This window comes from Bubalus bubalis, chromosome 3 (genome assembly GCF_019923935.1).
Source record: "Bubalus bubalis isolate 160015118507 breed Murrah chromosome 3, NDDB_SH_1, whole genome shotgun sequence".
In the NCBI taxonomy this organism is placed as follows: Eukaryota; Metazoa; Chordata; class Mammalia; order Artiodactyla; family Bovidae; genus Bubalus; species Bubalus bubalis.
The window spans coordinates 78,204,969-78,220,201 of record NC_059159.1 but is presented as its reverse complement, the minus strand read 5'-3'; the positions used below and the strand labels follow the sequence as shown (position 1 = coordinate 78,220,201).

At 38.6% G+C, this 15,233-nt stretch overlaps 1 protein-coding gene across 8 annotated transcripts in view; it reads right to left on the bottom strand.

The window, feature by feature from the left end:
* The window catches only part of LINGO2 (leucine rich repeat and Ig domain containing 2), a 1,154,206-nt gene that overhangs the window by 673,153 nt on the left and 465,820 nt on the right, over positions 1 to 15,233 (bottom strand). For 7 of the 8 annotated variants that reach the window (XM_044939737.2, XM_044939739.2, XM_044939738.2 and 4 more), the window contains exon 1: positions 1,701 to 1,830. The exons of the other annotated variant lie outside the window; for it this stretch is intronic. The gene's annotated coding sequence lies outside the window, so the exon portion shown is untranslated. Of the gene's footprint in view, positions 1 to 1,700; positions 1,831 to 15,233 lie in introns of those variants that run through there. 8 annotated transcript variants of the gene reach the window in all.

Here is a 15,233-nt window from a genome sequence, read left to right as displayed (position 1 = left end):
AATTTTTCTATGACATTAATCAATATATCCTAAGTTTAAATATATAATAAGTAGTACCCGGCACATATGTGTTCAGAAATGTTTGAGTGAATGTTGAATGAATATTAATAGAAAAAAGTATCAGAGAGTTAGTACCATTCTGAATCTATATGGCATTAACAGCCTCAAAAAATAAACAAGCACTCCTTATATTTTTAATATATGAATACAATTGGATATGAGCATACACACATATGAAATTTTAGAAGAAACAAAGGCAAGCAGTTTGCAAGAAACAGTGAACCTTGTAAATAAATCCTCATACCATCTGCCAGACTGTGCCACCTGTTGGAGCTAGACAATGTAATGCTAAATTACAGGTACTGTGACTCATACCAATGAGACTGTTGTGTAATATCATGCTTGTGTTCTCGTCTCTGCTTATTTAATAAAGGTATGGGGTGCACAGATAAATCTTGTTTCACTGAGTCCCGGATGCTAACAGGACAAGGTGATCTTCAAATTCTGTTTTCAATGTGATTATGTGGCTGTCTCCTTCACATTGCTCAGTAGCATCTGGTGAGCATGCAATGTGAATTGCTAATTTCAACTCTAGCTGTAAAATGAGTCCAGATTCAGTAGAGAATGCGGAAGCAGCTGGTAAACAATATGAGATCCCACAGGCTTCACTAGCTGGATACACTTCAACAGGATGCCTGACTCATTTTTATCTCATCCTTTTCTCTTATCCAGTGATGCTGCAAAATTTGACAAGCATTTCTAGAAAGAAAGCTTGGATTATGATCTGTGGATGGAGGGAGTGATTTCAAATCCAAAAGAAATAACACAAGTCTGAAAAAGCAAACACTTATTGCCTTTTCCAGAACTATCACATGTGGCTACAGCCATGATGAACTCACTTTTCATACCATTTCTCAGGCCTCTTTGCCATTATCTTCTGCATGAAATAGAAAAACACTCACTCAGTAACAATTTTGTATCTGTTTAATCAAGGAATGATCTCAGTCACTAGGACTTAGTAATAAAAGATGCAGGTGCCATCATCACCCCACTAAGCTTACAGTTTAAAAATTAGGTTAAATCTATATCTGAGGGACTTCCCTGGTGGCCCATTGGTTGGGAATCTGCCTGTCAATGCAGGGGACAGAGTTTGATCCCTGGTCCAGGAAGATCCACATGCCGTGGAACAAATGCGCCTGGTGCCACAACTACGGAGCCCACTCATCCTAGAACCCGCGCTCTGCAACAAGAAAACCCACTGTAAGGAGAAATCTGGGTGCAGCAATGAAGATGCATAGTCAAAAATAAATATATATATATATATATATATATATATATATATATATATATAAAACGCTATGTCTCAGCAAGATGAGATTTGTTTTGCCATCAGAAAGTGTTCCAGTCTGCACCTTGTCATCACAATGTCATTGGCTGGGATCTTGCCCAGGTGGATATTTACTTAACCTATTGCTCTGAGCTCTGAATCCTTATAAACTTTTGTTTTTCTCATGTTTCCATTAAAAAGAGTCTTTTATTTCTTGTGGCTTTGTTTTCCTACCTACCTAAGAGGCAGGTTCATACCAAAAGAAAGGTAAAAACAACTGAAGCTATGCAATATTTCCCAGCAGAAAACCATTTCATCCCATTATCTAAGATAATGTCCAGAAGTCAGTGGAGGAGTTTAGTAGTTAACTTACCTCAGAATACTGAAACAAACTCTGTGATTTTTTTCAAGATGGAGAATAGCTTTGGCTCAGCAGTGAAATTCCTGGAGGTGGGCATGGCAACCCACTCCATTATTCTTGCCTGGAGAATCTCATGGACAGAGGAGACTGGCAGGCTACAGTCCACAAGGTTGGAAAGAGTCAGACATAAACTGAAGTCACTTAGCACAGGCAAAACAGTGAAGTTAAAAACAGGTGCTTCTCCTAAGGAGGAGGGGCACTTTTCTAACACAGGTTTATGTAATTTGGTGAAGTTAAGTGGTCCTGATGAGAATGGCTTAATTAATCAGAAACTCTGCTTTCAGAATAACATCTACCAGCAGAAGAACAAATTCTCAAGACAGCATCATGGATAGAAAAATAAGGAGAAGAGTCAACTTTCCAGATAGGGAAGAAAATTTCATGTTTGGTTACTTAGTTTTCAGAATCAGAGGTCTCAGAAGCCATGTTTATTAATTATACATAAAACAAAGTAAAAGAGTCTGGTGAAGCAACAAACATGCTCTCATTTCTCTGACACAAATGCCCAGAAATGCACATTAAACAACCAAACTGATGGCATCTCCTTTGTGGACAGCAAAAATCACTGCAAGGAGTAGCTGGCCAAGTTTGGATTATAAAAATAGAACCTGCCCATTGGGTTCTTCAATATGGAAAATCAGTACCAGTGCTGAATTTGTCAACTTAAAATTTAGAAGAACTGCATATTCTAAAGGAAAATAAATATTAGAAACTTATCTTCTTGGTGAGAGAGGCCCAGGGACCTGAGATAAGCTATTTTCAGACAAGGGAAAAAGCTGCTACAGTGTTACTCTTGATGAAGACTGTTACATATCGGGTTCTCTAGCAGATGCTAAAATGGTGTTTTCAGTGCAAGAGGTTCACTAGGTATTAACATCTATGAAAAGAAAGGTAAGAATCAGGATTAGGCAAGGAAACAAGCCAAGATGTGATGCCGGAAACAAAACCTCAGGCGGGGAACTCGAGAGTGGAAACTGCCTGAGAAAGTTGACTCGCAACAGGCTGAAATGGTCGTTTCTGGCTTGCTCAGAAACCAGCTGCTAGAAGCACAAGAGGTGGAGTGAGGCACCCTCTCCAGTTAGAGTGGAGCCTGAAGCACACGCAGCTGCAAGGCGTGTGCTGATAGCTCTCCTTGCAGCTGGACAGCAAGGCCTTCCTTGAAGCAGAACCTGGGCAGCACATCTCCACATCTACCAAAGAACCCTAAAGAGAAAGTGGCTCTCTGAGACATTCTTGTTTCCTGGATGCCCAGAAAGCATCCACACAAGGATGCCCAAGAACCAAATTTCAATGTTTTACATTTTATGCTCATTTAGACAGATGATCCTTTCTGCCTTCACCTCTGATTGACCTCAAAGAGTTCTCTTTAGTATGATTAAGAATCATCTAAGGCACCTGTTGCAAATACAGATTATTAGCTAGGATCATGGGTGTATGCTCGGTCACTCACTCCTGTCTGACTCTTTGCGACCCCATGGACTGTAGCCTGCCCCAGGTTCCTCTGTCCATAGGATTTCCCAAGTAAGAATACTGGAATGGGTTGTCATTTCCTACTCCAGAGCATTTCCCTGACCCAGGGATTGAACCCACATCTCCTGCGTCTCCTGCATTAGCAGGAGGATTGTTTATAGTTGAACCACCTGGGAAGCCATTAGGTAGGATCCCCAAGGATTAATTCTTGGAAGCAGCTCTGAGTTCAGGGGTTAGGATTTTTGCATTTCAGCAGTATTGCTGTGGGTGAGAAAAACACTTGAAAAAACATCCCTAAAGCTTCAGTAGACTCCACTTCATTCAAAAGTCCCGTACTTAGAAAGTAGAGGGCATTCGAGGAAAGTGCACAAAGGAGGAGAAAGAGAAGGCAAATGAGCACAAAAACAGTGGTCATGAGGCGAATACCAGGGGGGAAGCAGGCTTCAGGGACAAATACAAGAAAATGTGAGTTCCTAGTTACAAGATAAATGACTCGTGGGAAAACAATACACAACATAAGAATATAGTCAATATTACTATAATTATTTTGGGATTCCCAGGTGGCTCAGTGGTAAAGAATTTGCCTGCCAATGCAGGAGACGCGAGTTTGATCCCTGGGTCAGGAAACTCCCTTGGAGGAGGAAATGGCAACCCACTCCACTGTTCTTGCTTGGGAAATCCCATGGACAGAAGAACCTGGTGGGCTCTAGTCTGTGGGGTTGGCAAGAGTTGGAAGCGACTGAGCACACACTGTGATTATTTTATGCAGTGGCAGGTTTTAGTGGACTCGTGATGGCCATTTTTAATATATTTGATTACTGGATCACTATGTTGGGCACCTGAAATTAACATAAAATGCACATCTTCAATAAAGAATATATGTAGTTGCAAAAAAGAAAAGAAAATGTGTCTTTTGCCAAATGTTCCAGAGTAGATAAATTAGGGGGAAGAAGGGAGCAGACCTTTCTAAAATGCAAATAAGATGTCAAATGATATATGTGCTACATGAGGAAATGACAACTTCATATAAAAACACAAAAGAAATATGAGACTTCCGAGTAGCAAAGTTATCCAGGGGTCTTTAACAGATTTAACAAGCCTCTGAATGTCCCACTTACAACTCGATCAGTCTAATGCCTGTTTAAACCTATGCTTTATTTAGCTTATAATCAAATTCTTATAAATCTCCTTTATGTTGATATTTAACTGTAGAACAGTACAGTTCTGGGGCCAAGAGAAAGTTTTAAGGGCTACTTGTTATCCTTCTTTCAATGTCTTTAAATTATTTTATTCATTATTCAAAAAGCAGTTCTGGATTATCAAGAACTAGATCTCTTCATTTATGCCCTGTGAATAAATTTGACACATTTATGTAGAGCACTGAATAATTTAATGAATCGAGGCCACTTGGAACTGAGCAACACTCATTTTCAGAATGCTTCAGAATTGTTATGGATATTTTAGTTTAAACCCAGAAATGGTGACAAAAATGTATTAACAACAAAAAATGTAGATATATGAATCCATAAAATCTCCAACTTAATTCTTCCATTTTTAGCATAAGTCTACATGCTTTTTATTTAACACTGCATGCAAAGCATTAAAAATGCTTGAGAGAATGCAGAACAGTTCATTTTAAATAAAATATGTTTTCTTGCTTTTAATCAATAATGTAAAACTCAGTGTTGCTTCACCAATTTCAAACTAGTCATTCAGAGGGGATGAGATGGCACCTAGTGACATATTTCATGTCAACATGATCTTGAATCCTTTGTTAAATCATAAAAACAAACAATGATGATCCCTGCAAAAAGAAACTTTAACAATTAGTGATAAGGGCTTAGGTTTGATGAGCTCATTTTTATCAGATACTGTTGCCTGCTCTTATTGAGCAACTTCACAGATAAAAAATGGCTGTATCTGGGAACCTTAGATCTAAGCAGAGGGAGCTCTGTTGAGTGACTTGCACTTAGTAGGTGCTGGGTTCACAGAATCCCTGCACTGATCTCTGTAAACTTCACTGACTGATGTTCCAGGTATATTGAACCCTCTCTGAAGTAGACCAGCCACTTGTCTGTTCACACACTTCTGTTCCATTGGCTGGTCCTTCCATCAACAGGAGTCAGTGGTGTTTGCAAGGACCCACCAGGGAGTCTACAGTGGGCACTCTCACCATGCTAGTATCCTTCTCTCTTGCTCTCTACAAAAGAGCCAGAAACTGTTAGAGCAAGATGAATGTTAAATCCCAGTTTTATTAATGGAGATCTGTATCAACTAAGACTCATTTCCTGAATAGCTCTTTGCTACTTTGCTATATCATTATAAAATGTAATTGAATTATTTAAGGACACTCTGTTTCTGAAGCTTATCTCACTAATCTATCTTTGGACAAAGATCAGATGACTAACGACCTACAACCAGGATTTGAAAAAGACATAATTTAAGGGACTATCTCCAACCTGGATGGAAGGACTTGTTATCAGGTACTCTTGGATAGCTCATGTACACTGATACTGAAAGGATTCATATTTCTCACTTAAAAAGGACCCCTGCACCAGACTGGACTACAGAGGGTACTGCTAATCTCAAACTCACTTTAAAACAATGCTCAAATAGAGGAAGAAGGAGACAACATCAGGAGTAGACAGCCTGCCCAAGGTCTTGGACCCGATTTGTATGATCATTTATAATGATTTCTTGACTTCTTGGATATCTGCATATAAATCAAATGTTTTCTATCATGGACACAGTCCTATGCTAGTTTTAAAAATCAACCCAATTGTTGGGTTTGCCAGTTACCAGTATCTGCTGCTGCTGCTATGTCACTTCAGTCATGTCTGACTCTTTGCGACCCCATAGACAGCAGCCCACCAGGCTCTGCCATCCCTGGGATTCTCCAGGCAAGGACACTGGAGTGGGTTGCCATTTCCTTCTCCAATGCATGAAAGTGAAAAGTGAAAGTCAAGTCGCTCAGTTGTGTCTGACTCTGCGACCCCATGGACTGCAGCCTACCAGGCTCCTCCATCCATGGGATTTTCCAGGCAAGAGTACTGGAGTGGGGTGCCATTGCCTTCTCCGTACCAGTATCTAACACTTCTAATTACTTTAGTGGAGTTTGCCACTCCAAGGCTCTGACTGGATAGCCCCTAGGAAATTTCTTTTACAAGAAAGAGAGTTCGGTCCTGTTCTGTCTACTCACAATAGCACTAGATGGGATCCTCTCACCTGGCCTCTTAATAATATCTGCTCTGCCCCTGGCCATGTTAATTGCTCAATTGTGTCCGTCTCTTTGCAACCCCGTGGACTGCAGCCCGCCAGGCTCCTCTATCCATGGAACTCTCCAGGCAAGTTCTCTCTTAGAGTCACTAAAACTCAATCAGAGTGAGTTTCAATCAAAAGCTAGGTCTCAATCAAAAACTGTAACCTATAGTCTACTAAAAGGAAACCTTACACACACACACACACACACACACACACACACACAAAGTAGCAAACTATATTATCAGTATAGCATCAGAAATGTCAAGGTAGTATGCAGGTGTACACTGAATTATAATATTCAGGAACAAAGAGTATTACATTAGATTTACTATATTATATTGAGAAAAAATCACAAGAGATATAATACTTAAATGTAACATTGGGAATTCCATGGTCTCCTACTGTTTTTGAGCTAGAAAGAGGATATGGATGATTACCTAATTTCAATGTCCACATGTAATAAATTAGCAAACAGATTCAGAGGGTCTAGATTACTTCTTTGGGACCAGGCGCTATGCTGGTTATCTTAGATATTATGCTCTTTATGTAGTTCTCAAAACAAACCAAAGAGAATTGTGATTTGCATATGAGAATTGCTTTCTTCACTTTATAATAAGGAGTCTTGCTATACGTCATCCAATTATTAGCTGCAGAGATTAAAATCAATTCTGTCTTACTCCCAAACTCACTTTTTCTGCCTATGTCAGATAGTATAAAGGGACCAATAAAATTTTAATTGAATTGAGGGGAGGCAGACAAGGTAGTGATTCTTTTAGGCTAACTTTAATTAAGAGAAGGAGTTCTAGTGATAAACCCAGTGACTTCAGGGGCCAGGCAGGAGGCCTAAGTATGTGAAGGAATCATGCCTATTACAGGGCACTGTGGATTTCTTACTTTTCCTAAAGGCATTCCCATTCAATTAAAAAAATTGGACTGCCCCAATAAAGCATATCTGCCAGAGGGTTACCAATTTGCAAGTTCTGAAAGGAAAGAAAGGCAGTATCTGGGCTTGGGATAGAGGCAGTACAATATGTAGGAAGGCACAGTAAAAAGATAAACAAGATTTAAAAAAAAAATCTGGGATTGGTTGATTTAAACATATTCAAGAATGTTTTACTTACTATACATAGGGAGGGCAGACTGGGCAGTGAAAGTAGAGGGAGAGTGGAAAATGAAAAAAAAAACAAGTCTTGGTAGTAGTCCTTAAATACCAGCCAGTGTGAGAAAGAAACATACTTAGAGGACCTCCCTGCTGGTCCAATGGTTAAGAATCTGCTTGCCAACGTAGGGACATGGGTTTGATCCCCGGTCCAGGATGATGCCACATGCCACGTGACAGCTAAGCTACTGTGCCACATCTACTGAAGCCTGTGTGCCTAGAGCCTACATTCCACAGCTAGAGAGTGGCCGCTGCAATAAGAAGCCCACACACTGAAGCTGAAGAGCAGCCCCCCCTCGCTGCAACTAGAGAAAGTCTGCACACAGGAACAAAGACCTAGCACAGCCCAAAATAAATAGATACATAAATAATTTTTCGAAAGATCTTAATAGAAAATCTTAATTAGAAAAAATACACTTTGAGATTTGCCAAAGATTCTCTTAACTCTGTGTAGGTATGCATTCTGTATGTTAGGTCTTCATAAGAACCCTTATACTTCATAGATTTGTTGAATCTGTATTGGACAAATCTGCAATTAATTGGAGATAAACAACTTCCCCAGTGTCACGAGGGAGGTAACAAATGAGGAAGCCAAAATTCACTTGTGTCTGTCTGAGTTGACAAATAATCCATATAACCCAAAATGTTTTCTATAAGAAATAAAAGATCCAGGTTGTGGTGTAGGAGACTTCTGCAACTGGTCAAAGATTGAGTGAAGAAATACAGTTAGGTAGTGATTATGGGGTCGCGAAGAGTCGGACACGACTGAGCGACTTCCCTTTCATTTTTCACTTTCATGCATTGGAGGAGGAAATGGCAACCCACTCCAGTGTTCTTGCCTGGAGAATCCCAGGGACGGGGGAGCCTGGTGGGCTGCCATCTATGGGGTTGCACAGAGTCGGACACGACTGAAGCGACTTAGCAGCAGCAGCAGCAGCAGCAGTGATTATGAGACCAAAAAAAGAAGGTGTATTTGATTAAAATGCTAATTATAATAACCAACATAGGGTTACGTACTGGGTTGGCCAAAAAGTTCCTTTGGGCTTTTCCATAAGACACTATACAAAAACTTGGATGAACTTTTTGGCCAACCCAATACTTAATAGAAATCACCATTACTATAAGTACTTTTCACATATGAGCTAATTTTATTCTCATAAGAAACCTATGTGATAAGTACTATAAAAGCATCATTCCCATTTTACAGATAAGAAAACGAGCACTAATGTCTACACAATGAGTTTAAGGGTAAGCAGAGAGAAATGGTGAAACATGTAATTTTATTTTTATTTTTTTATTTATTTTTTTTTACCTTAACCTACAAATTTAATTTATATCTTAACCCATTACATTTTATGATCACGATGACATGACTATTTTTAAGTATATATGCCCTGGATGGCATCACAGTAACATTAGCATAAATAGTGTATGTTAGTTCCATTTACATAAATGTTTTAAATTGTGACAATTATTATCATTAGGTGCATTAATAGGGAGTCTTGTTCTCGGAGAAGGCAATGGCACCCCACTCCAGTACTCTTTTTTTTTTTTTTTTTGCTTTATGAGAGGTTTTTTTTTTTTTTCCATCAAAATAAACCAATTTGCTCTTAACCAAGAGAGAGTGAAATACCTTGATAAATTAAGGGAAATGTGAAAAGGGAAAAGACCTGCAGACCCATTACTTTTCATTTAACATAAATATGTCTTTGATAGATCAGTTCAGTGTAGGTAAGCAGAATGATAATGAGGTCAAATATCTGCATTCAAACCCTCAAGAAGTTTTATAGTCATCCTAAATTGCATTTAGAACCTTACCCTTGAATCTCCATCAAATATCTCAAAACTGCAGGGAACCCAACTTGGAAAATCTGGTGGTGCAAACCAAATCCATCAAATAACTCTGAGTGAGCCTTGCTAGAAAAATAAAAATAGATAGTGTGATCCTTTGATAATAAACATGCATCCATTGTCTTTACATATCCTACTGCTTATTGCTAGAGCCCAGAGTTGAGTGGTAAACTGGTTTCCAATTAGTTTATGTACAAAATCAAGTGTTTTCTCTATGTAATCGCTATGTGAATAATGTACAAATGAGGCATATATCTATTCTATAACCTTCCTTTTTTTTTCTTCCTCTTTCAAAAGTTTTGCTAAGTTACAGAAATTATGTGAAAAAGTTTAGTAATCATCTAATGAAAACACTTTGGGAAGAGATTCTGTTGAATGTTGCATTTCCATTTCTCTGATATAAATTTCAAAGTCAGACTTCCATCAAAAAGAAGAAACAAAAACTGCCATTAACTAGAGACAGGGAATTTACTCTTAATGGAAACATTGAATTACTGCTTTCAAAACTAAACCATAGAAACAATCTTAGCTTCTTTAAGAAAGGATGAAGACTCTTTTATTTTTTAAATGAGTATATGTTATTTTTATTTGCCTTAAATGACACATAGAAATTAAGAAGAGCCTCCTATTAAATTTGGAAAACTCAGCAGTGGCCACAGGACTGGAAAAGGTCAGTTTTCATTCCAATCCCAAAGAAAGGCAATGCCAAAGAATGCTCAAACTACTGCACAATTGCACTCATCTCACACGCTACTAAAGTAATGCTCAAAATTCTCCAAGCCAGGCTTCAGCAATACGTGAACTGTGAACTTCCAGATGTTCAAGCTGGTTTTAGAAAAGGCAGAGGAACCAGAGATCAAATTGCCAACATCTGCTGGATCATCAAAAAAGCAAGAGAGTTCCAGGAAAACATGTATTTCTGCTTTATTGACTATGCCAAAGCCTTTGACTGTGTGGATCACAATAAACTGTGGAAAATTCTGAAAGAGATGGGAATACCAGACCACCTGATCTGCCTCTTGAGAAATTTGTATGCAGGTCAGGAAGCAACAGTTAGAACTGGACATGGAACAACAGACTGGTTCCAAATAGGAAAAGGAGTACGTCAAGACTGTATATTGTCACCCTGCTTATTTAACTTATATGCAGAGTACATCATGAGAACCATTGGGCTGGAAGAAGCACAAGCTGGAATCAAGATTGCCGGGAGAAATATCAATAACCTCAGATATGCAGATGATATCACCCTTATGGCAGAAAGTGAAGAGGAACTAAAAAGCCTCTTTATGAAAGTGAAAGAGGAGAGTGAAAAAGTTGGCTTAAAGTTCAACATTCAGAAAACAAAGATCATGGCATCTGGTCCCATCACTTCGTGGCAAATAGATGGGGAAACAGTGGAAACAGTGTCAGACTTTTTGAGGGTGGCTCCAAAATCACTGCAGATGGTGATTGCAGCCATGAAATGAAAAGACGCTTACTCCTTGGAAGGAAAGTTATGACCAACCTACATAGAATATTCAAAAGCAGAGACATTACTTTGCCAACAAAAGTCCATCTAGTCAAGGCTACGGTTTTTCCAGTGGTCATGTATGGATGTGAGAGTTGGACTGTGAAGAAAGCTGAGCACCGAAGAAATGATGCTTTTGAACTGCAGTGTTGGAGAACACTCTTGAGAGTTCCTTGGACTTCAAGGAGATCCAACCAGTCCATTCTAAAGGCGATCAGTCCTGGGATTTCTTTGGAAGGACTGATGCTAAAGCTGAAACGCCAGTACTTTGGCCACCTCATGTGAAGAGTTGACTCATTGGAAAAGACCCTGATGCTGGGAGGGATTGGGGGCAGGAGGAGAAGGGGACAACAGAGGATGAGATGGCTGGGTGGCATCACCGACTCGATGGACATGAGTTTGGGTGAACTCCAGGAATTGGTGATGGACAGGGAGGCCTGGCGTGCTGCGATTCATGGGGTCGCAAAGAGTTGGACACGACCGAGCAAATGAACTGAACTGAACTATTAAATAGACAAAGGATTGTAAGGAATGAAATACAATACCAATACAATACTAACAAGAATTTACACGGAGGCTATGGAATAGTATTCATAATAAACAGGTAAAGGGGAGGCAACTGGATTTCACACACAGAAAAGAAGGTTAAAAAAAAAGAAAAAGAAAACACTGCTGATATATATAAAGTAAGTAGTGAGAAAAACAAGCCAAAATCAATAGATTTATCTGTATTGCCTTTCAAAGAAAATTATAGGACTAGAGCCAGTAAATTTCTAAGTTTATATATAAATCTGAGTAAAATGCTCTATATTAATAGTATGTTACAGTTATTTTGGGTAACAATAACAAAATCAGCCTGAGGAAAATTCAAGCCAAACAGGAAATTTATTAGAAGAAGACAGGCTATACTGCAGAAGACAAGGAAAAGCCACCCAAGCAAACCATCAGAAAAGCAGTTAACATAGGGACCTCATAGGTTCTCACTAAAGATGCTAATTGAATTTAAAGAATCATGATCAGCTTGTTAGAGATTCAAAAATTACAGCTCTTTTTACCCCTCAAAACCAAATTTTAAATCTGAGTTAGGGGTTCATCTTCTGACCAGTCAGCTTTGAGCAGAGGACTGTCTTCTGGGACAGACAAGGCAACTAGGGTCTACTATTTGAGAAGAAATTTCTAAGATAAGATTTTGAGCTAATAATTTTTATAGTAAATGTAATTGCTATTTTTAAAAGGCATCTGAACATTACATTGGATTTCTGATTCAAGAATAAACTAATTATCTGCAGTGCTAAGACAGAAAAAAACATGATTATGTGTTATTGCAAACTACAGACCTGACAAAATCACTGTAAAAATGTAAACTTGGAATTGTTACCACCTCTTTTAATATTTTCACCCAAGAAATACTGACTACGATACAGTCTACCTATTTTGTATAAATTGATGTTTGTGAATTGTAGTGCTGGAGAAAACTCTTGAGAGTCCCTTGGGCTGCAAGGAGAACAAACCAGTCAATCCTAAAGGAAATCAACCCTGAATACTCATTGGAAGGACTGATGCTGAAGTTCCAATACTCTGACCACCTGATGGGAAGAGCAGACTTATTGGAAAAGACCCTGATGCTGGAAAAGGTTGAAGGCAAAAGGAAAAGAGGCCAGCAGAGGTTGAGATGGTTATATAGCATCACTGACTCAACGGACATGAATCTGAACAAACCCTTGGGAACAGTGAAGGACAAGGGAGCCTGACATGCTGCAGTCCATGGTGTCACAAAGAGGCGGACACGACTTAGTGCCTGAACAACAGCAACCAAGGAATACTGACTGCAATTTAAAATGCATTTATTGAGTCTACACATCTATTTTGTATAAATTAGGTAATATTCCAAAAGTGTAGAAAAGGTCAGAAGATAGTAAACACCTGTTTTTACTATCTAGATATAACCCATATTTTATCATGTACAATGTTAACCCAACACTATAGTTCTTTAGATTTTAACTTTAAAGAAAAAGGATTCAGATATAATTAAACCATTCCTCTTTCCTTCTACTCCAGAGGTAATCATTTTCCTGAAGGTGTTTTTTACTATTCCTATGCATCATTCTGAATAATTTATACATTTCCAGATATCTAGAAATACCATATATCATTGTTGTGTGTTCTAAATTTGCATAAATATTATCATACTCACAGTGTCTATCACCAACTGGTTTTTATCATGCAATAGCATACTTGACTGAGTCATGTTAGTACTCATGTAGTTATGATTCATTCATCTTAAATACTAAATAGAATTCTGTTGCATGACTCTGAACATATATATTGACAGATATTGAGGCCGTTTTAGTTTTTCTTACTTCCTGCTTGCCTACCTATAGGAATGATGCAATAAGAGTTATTACAGAATTATCCTAATCAACACATCATGCATGGATAGTTCAAATAGAACACAAAAAAAGAAAGAAGAGCTTAGGAATAGACATATACATAAATGGAAGCAAATAACAGAAGTTTCTTGGGAATATGATAGAATATTCAATGATTCTGAAAGCATGTGAGAAAAAAAATATAAAATGTGATTCACATTTGCTTAATACACTGCCCAAAACCAGTATCAAGATTACCATGACACAGAAAACTATATAATTTTAGATAATGCTTATGAACCTGGGGGAGAGTGAAATTTCTTTAAAAATATACAAAAAAAGATAATAAAGGAAAAGATCAATAAATTGGATCTGCTTAAAAATTAATACTTGTATTTATATTTGTATTATTTAAAATGCATAACTAAAAATGGCAAAAAAAATGAGAGAAGACATTTTTAAAATATGCAATATACTTTGTATATTAGTATTAAAAAAGATGTAAAAACTTAAAAATAGACGAAGAACCATAATTCAGAAGAAAAATGTGTAAAAGTTAATAATACACAATTATTCTGTGAAAAATGTAAAATTACACTTTAATTTTAATAAATGTGATATTCTGTTATTAGATGGGATATTCTATTCAACATCATCAGAGAAAAATATTGAAGTATGGTATTAACAAATGGCCAGTAGATATATATAGGAATAGGGGTCATAAAATGCTATTTGGAATTTAAGCTTTCCAAACATGGAAATTATGTTTCTTATATATGAGAAACATTTATAAGAATGATTATTGCAACACTTAAAATCAGAGGCAAAATGTTTATCAATAGAAAAATAGTATATTTTTTGTTGTTTTTCATAAACTGGAGTAGCAAACACTAGACTTTTCATTAACTGGAGTAGTAACCAGCAGTAAAAAATAAGTGAACTAAAGTTATGTGTATCCACACTGAGAGCTCTCTATAAAATAATGTTTTACTAGATTCTTAGTTAAAAAAAATACAGTATGGGAAGAGAACAAGATGGCAGAAGAGTAGGTGGACGCGGAGCACATCTCTCTCCATGGATACATCAGGAATACACCTTCAGACACAGAAATGCATGCAAAACACCAGCTGAGAGCAGACAGGAGTACCGGACCAGCAGAAAGGAATATACAGAACCATGCAAAACTCGTAGGATGTGGGTACTAGGGGGACAAACAGGAGTGTTAGTAGGACAGGACCTGCCCTCGGCGGGTGGGGGAACTGAAGCAGGATCTGATCCCCACATGGGGGCAACTCTCTGAGTTAGAGGAGAAACATTTAAGGCTGAGAGTGAAACAGCTGACCTGTGGCAGCCTAAATGGAATGAGAATCAGACAGTCCTTGCTGCAGCCATACATATCCCGGACAGGGATGCAGGTCCCCTGGAAGGTGCAGCAGCTGGGAACTGGAGTTTAGGGACTACGGAGCAATCCCAGGGCAAGGGCTGCTGTTGACTGCGGAGAGACTGATCAAGGGGATGTGAAGGAGGAAATTGTGGTGGGAAATGCCTGTGGGGGAAAGCCGGGCAGCCATGGAAAAAAGGCGATACTGCTGAGTCACGTGTAGTGGGTGGAGCCATCACCACAGCTTCTCTCCCCAAGTGCCGGCATTGGCAGCTGCACAATAGACAGGCTGCCCCATCAAACACTGAACTACAGAGTAGGACCCCACCCAGGGTGCCCCTTTAAGTGCCTGACATGCCGATCTAGAGTAGTAAACACCATCTACAGAGTAGGACCCCAGCCAGAGGGGCCCCTCTATGTATCTGAACAACAGAGAAAGACCCCAGGCAAGGGAGCCCTCTAAGTGTCTGAATGGGCTGAGCTAGGG